Source organism: Pelecanus crispus, chromosome 4 (genome assembly GCF_030463565.1).
Source record: "Pelecanus crispus isolate bPelCri1 chromosome 4, bPelCri1.pri, whole genome shotgun sequence".
Lineage (NCBI taxonomy): Eukaryota > Metazoa > Chordata > Aves > Pelecaniformes > Pelecanidae > Pelecanus > Pelecanus crispus.
The window spans coordinates 50,051,810-50,058,326 of record NC_134646.1 but is presented as its reverse complement, the minus strand read 5'-3'; positions in this window follow the sequence as shown (position 1 = coordinate 50,058,326).

Here is a 6,517-nt window from a genome sequence, read left to right as displayed (position 1 = left end):
ATCTTCCTAGAAAACAATTTCTCTGATGCTTAGTGGAGTCCAAGTGGAAAAGCACATCCCTTTTTTTTTTGGGGGGGGGGGGGGGGGGGGGGGGGGGTTTACCAGGAAAGAAATCCCTGTACTTAAGGAAATGTGGCATGGGCCGCAGCTGCCCTGGGAATGTGTGCCCGGAGAGTGCCTGGCAGCTTGCTTCCTTCCAGTCTGTGGTTACAGGGAGAGGAAACTCCAGGAGATCCGGATCCTGGTTTGCAGAAGACGGCCATGGGCTTTACGACCTAAGGCAGCAGGTTACTTGCAGTAAAGCCATACAGCAAAGTTCAAGCAGCTAGCATTTGTTGATCTCATATGGAGAAGTTAATAAAACACCTAATTAATTTGCCTAGAAATAGGACAGCAAACACAAGCCAAAGTTTACCACAGCAATTTGCATTACAGTAGCAAACACGTAGCTTAATCATAGCTGTACGTCTCTATTTCCCTATAGAAAATGCTATGCTCTCTCCCCATCACAGCTCATAACTGATAGTGCTTGTAAGTAACACCGGTTTTCCCCTAGCAATGCAATCCCAGGTAAGCCCCAGGTGCTCTGCTCAGCAGAGCAGTACAGCCCTGGCACGGAGAGCATCGTGCCAGGTTCCCCCAGGTTCACATGGACACAGCTCCTTTCCAGTCAGTGAGGCGGCATCAGGTCGCTCCTGCGACTAACCTAGGAAATAAACATTTCTGTTAAATTACCCCCTGCACTCAGTAGTACCTGGCTGAGGGGGATAACAGCATTCCTCTTTCACTACCCAAAAAACTCCTTCACTGAATTCATGAATCATTCTTATCAGCATCCCCTTCGCTGCTGGGCTATAAGTGTATTTGAACTAAAAACTTCTCAAGTCCAAATCCACTCTGAGTGATGAGTATCTTCAAGGTCATAAATTAACATAGGCAATTGCTATGTTACCTATATGAAAGGCTTCAGTGGAGCAGTGACACTGAGAGACAGACTTTATTAAAAGATAACATTTGTCTGACCTCTCTGCAACCTCCTGACCAGCTAAATGTCTTATAAACAGGCTACTTGATAGCAGATGGAGAAAAATGAGCGTTTTCCTTGTTATAAAGAGGCTGGTAGTTGAAAACTGGACTAAAATATCTTTATTTTGCTTTTTACTTCCTAATGTTGGCCCACAGAAAAACCATCATACAGACAACCAAATAGTAAGCATTCTAATATTTTCAATTGCATTTCTAATTTCTTTCCCTCTGTGATTATCGTATATATTTTGATATTTATTACAGCTGTTTGCTTTGTCACTTGTGAACTATCTTAAGAGAGCACAGCTCTTACAGCCAAGAGTAATCCAGTACTCCAGCACATATGTCCGGGTACCAAGCTTCCAAGAGATTTTAAGGTGGGATTCCCTGATGTCAGTAGCAAAACAATGTATGTGTGTATATATATGTGTGTGTGTGTGTGCATGTGTGTGCACCTAAGCTCATCCCGTGCTACAGGCTAACGGAGTATCTTCTGTGCAGGACAGGGAACTGAAATACGAGGTTTTATTCTCGTTTGGGTGTTCATTGCTGGTTTACTGGAATGTATTTACTGGCATACACAGGTGTATGCACATGTGTATATGTATTTTATATAAAAGTTACATGATGAGAACCATCTGGATTCAATATATTACATAAAATTACTTATTAAAATAGTTTGGGAAATGAATAATTTAAATACTGGTTGGCAAAAAAAAAAAAAAATCATGTATGGAAACCCAAATATTTTTAAAAGTTCTAGCTTTTCCTTTAACTACTTTAAAATATCCCAAACCCCCACAGTAATTTCTAAAAAGCGCAGATAAGACAGAAAAGCTAAACATTTGCATGCAGAAGTGTTTACAGGGAGAAAGTACGTGCATGCTGTAAAGTAGAACTACTGTCGGAGGATGAACAGTTAAACAGTTTAGAAAGAATAATTGAAATCTCAGCCTGAAGGTCAGCTTGAAATGTCCCAATGGAATCAGACACCTTTTAGCAACTCCTAAATGCAGGCAAAAAAAATGCCAGCTACACGTTTTCATTTACTTTCCAGGGAGAAATTTTTGACTCCTAGATCTCCCCATGCCACTGGCAAGTTCAGACTATGGTAACTAGCACGCATAGTTAACATAGTTTTGCATTGATACAACACATCCTGTAAGTATGGCTACACAAACTTGATTGCCTTTGCACAATATCATGTTTCCCAGCAAATTACCTACAGATCTGGTAAGGAAGTTTGACATAGTTCTCTTGAAAAACCTAGAATAAAATATTTACATTCTGTTCAGGTGAGGGAATTTATACTGTCTTGAATAAATCTTTGGGGTTTTTAAAATTGCTATTTACAACATACATAAATGTCTGGGTTTAGTTACCCAACATTTGCCATCTCTTTGGAAATAAGAAAAAATGACATTGAGAAATGTAGAGTTTTGCTTTCCTAAAATCTGATTCATTCCCATTAGTATTTACAACACACATTCCTTCTTCACCTTCCCCAAAATTAAAACTGTTTCTGTAAGGCTCGCAAAGACAAAGGACAAACAAAATTAATCTAGTTTATTCTCTTTCATTTATCTTATGCTCAAGTCTACCTAATATAACATCCTGCAATGTGAAATGGTCTTGCATTTTGTAAAGTTTCACTGGCAATGAGACAACAAAGCAAAGAACATGAAGCCTTCTACAGTAAGAGTCGAGGAAGGTTGGTTACTTACTTCTAACCTGAGGGGCTTTAAGATACACGACCAAATGCATGCACCAAGGTGGGAGGCTTTCCAAGCTCTGGATCACACCCCTTGGGGTGCAAGAGAAGAGGTGGTTCAGAAACTGGGTAAAAAGGGAGCAGACATCTTTTAGACAAATTATCTAGATGAATTAGAATTGCTTTCTCCCAGAATGACTTTGAAATAGAGAAAGAGCGAGCAACCATCTTTTAAATGCCGATGTGAGCATGCACACAAGTAACACACCGTGAAGAAGCTGCGGTTAATTGGTAGGTAACCATCCTTTCTCCTGTGAGCTGCTGTCCCTACGCCAAGTCATGCTGCAGGGGACACTGAGCCATCTCCACCAGTCTCTGCAGAGTAAATGAAGATGAGTCTCAGAGCTGCATTAAGACTGGAACCTTCTCCGAGTCTGGCACAGTGTCTAGGATCCACAGCGGGAGAGTGCATACGCACATTCCCGCGTGGGGCAATGCCAAGCAGTATTCCCTCCTAGTCCAGAGGCTGATAGAGCTCTCTCAGAGCAGGCTTTTAATCACAGAAATCCACGGGCACAATCTCATAGCAGGTCCCAACGCAATAGGCTGCGGAAACAAAGTAAGGGGTTTCCCGGGAGTGCTTTGCCCTGAGCAAGCAGAAAGCTAAGGCATGCCTGGCAGCCAAGGTGGAAAGGGCATTTCAGTCATAGAGTTCTGGGGTCCAGGAAAGGCAGCAGACCAATTAGTTCCCTGCTAATTGTAATTATTATTATTAATTGCAAAAATCAGGGCTCATTCTAGAGGAAACTCGCAGAACTTTTGAGAAAAACACACCTCAGGAAATACAGTAACATAAGGGAGATCAACCAGAAGGTCACAACGATCTCTGGAAGCAAGTACCTATCTGCAGAGGCCAGCGAGCAAGCAGGGAAGCGCGCTGCCTGGATCTGAAGGGAACCTCTGAGCAACCTTCTTGGGAAGCGGGAACCTCGCTCCCGTCGAGCCCTCTCCACCAGCAAGGGGAAGGGCAGGCAGTCACGCTCTGCAGGGATGGCATCCTTGCTGGTGGAAAGAGATCGCCAGTACCTGAGAAGCAGAGCAGAAGAGCTGGGATAAGTTTTAACCCGTTTGCATATCTCAGGACCAGTCCACATCTATATTATCTGAAGTTATCTCTGTGCTTTTTTGCAGAGCGCAAAAAGGTGTAGCCTAGCATACTAGCCCTGAAATTAAGCAAGATTCAACAGGTCCCAGGTGGCACTTAATACTTCCACTAGGTTTGTTGATCTCTCATTTAAAAAAAAAAAATTAAAATAAATAAAATCTAGGGTTTACTTTAGCAGAAACTTCCAAGCAGTTGAAACTATTTTTCCCCTTAATTAGTTTTATCAGACTACAGTACCCAGAACCATCCCCATGGAGAGCTCTAAAGAACCAATTCTCTAAAATTGTTTTACACATTATATAAACTTATTTTCTGAAACTTATTTAAGCACAACAGTTAATTGGGATAGATTCTAATTTTTGTTGACTACACAACTCACTTCCAGCATCACTTCACAGCCATTCAACAACCATGTTCCTGGCAAGGGAAGAAGTCTTATGAACTATTTTACAATCCAGGGTTGTGAGGTAACAGGACAAACCTAGCAGCCTAGTAGAAGCTGTCTCAGTAGCCCATTGAGCAAATGTCCGTCAGGGCACACCTGATACCCTGAAAGCTGAGATGCAAAGCAATCTGCATAGTCATCCTGAATTTGAGAAAGCCGAATACACTTAGTCACAAGTCCTGCGCAGGTCTCCATCCTCCATTTCAGTTAACCAGGTAGAACGCCTAGTCCTTGGAATAGAGCAGAGACTCCTACTCTTCGCCCTATCAGTCTCTTGTCAAAAGCATCCGTGGAGGAGGACAGGGAAGGTAGGTCGGGGTAAGATACACACGTTCACTGTTTCTCTCCTTTAGCCTAACTTCTTCACTGAAAAGACATGAAGGAGCAGGAGCTCATTGTTTCTTGAAAAAGGAAGCAGCAGAGCAGTTTTAAGGAATGAGGTGCTTTTGAGATTTTTTTTTTTTTCTTCTTCTTCCTACTCTACACACCGCAACCTCAAACCTGAAGGAGAGTCATGGAAGAAGTATTCTTACCTAGGGACTTCTAATCTCCCAAGTGAAGGCAGAGAAAGCAAAGAGAAAAATCTTGTTCATTAGGACATGCAAAAAGGAGGCTGGTAGAACCTCTAAAACCCCTGTGTAAATCAATGATCTGAGAAGACATTGTACAAAATGCTAAAAATTGATCAGAATTAAAAAAGAAAAAAAAAGAAAATCTTTCCTTTTATCTTTCACTTTTCCTTAGCTTCTTATAACTAGAGTTTAGTGGTCAGAAGCAATGAAGAAGGGATAGAGTACCTTTCGCTGTTCCAGACTTCACTGTAGGTCAGGAGATCTGAGGTGATGGTACATGTTCTTCCCCTCTCATGCACTTGGTAGCATAAAAGGGGAGGAAATGATATTGCTAGGGCTAAGTCTCCAGCTCAGTAGCAGTCTGAACATGTCGATCTCCAACTTTCTTCCCTGACAGCTATTTTTAAACTAGTCTAAAAGTAGCTTCTCTTTTCTTTGATGCTTAATTAGTTCAAATTAAAATAGACTACATTTAAGTACTAAACATTGATGTTTGAATGATGCTCATCAAAATACAGTAAATGATAAAAAACCCTGCACTTACACCAAAATATATGTGCCCTTTTTATCTCCTCAAGACTTCCAAAGGGATTTGGGTTATGAATCACAAACATCCCCCTCAGCATTAGAGTCTTATGAGTCAGTAAGATAATCATCATTAATCACTTCTCAAGCATTTTTAACAAGGTGGTTCCTGCTTGCTGCATGTTTTCATCCACATCAGTCATTTACATAGCATAAAAGGTGTGCCTAGCACTTTACAGACAACTAAGACAAAAAAAAAAATCAAAAAAAAAAAATCTTTGCTTTGTAGCGTTTACAGCTACAATAAGATCACACAAAACAAGAAGGTTCTCTTCGCAAATGAAAACACAAATAGAAATTACAACTATGGCAAAGTAGCAAGTAATTTTTTTCCATGGTGTGAGCTAAGTTTGCAGTTCTATATTGCTGTATTATTTTTATACAGTTCCTACTTTTACTACTCACCATTTTAAATAGAAGCCTATTTACACAATTCACTTAAGTATCATTGTAACCACGAAAGCATTTTATGCCCTCCCCTTTCTCAAAGGAATGCAAATAGCTATTTTGCTGTTAGACTATTTTTTGGGGAAAAAGGCACCCCAGTTCTACACCAAACACTTACACCACTTGCATCGACATGTCTTTTAAGAAGCAGTAGCAGAGGTGCCAGAGTTGCTGTAATCTGAGTGGCTACTTAAAAGAAAAAAAAAAAAAAATCTGGAAATGAAATACATTTTCCACTCTTAAATAAAGAGATACCTATTCCATGACTACCACTTAGCTCATGGTATTTAAGTAAAGAATCAGGAAGGTTTCATTTGTTCTTCCCAGCATGGTTTGTCAGTTGTCTTCTTTTCCTCCTCTATACTCTGAAAAAAACTCATAATACAACTACATCTGCACTCCATGGAAAAGCTGTATATGCTCACGCATATTTTTTCAGGACTGCCAATTAGCCTACAGTCCTTTCACTGGTAAGGAATGTTTACATGCTTCTCTAATGCTTTTATCCAAGTATTACAGCTGTTATTTTGTACTTCAGTGCCATAAATGAATATATCAGCCCACAA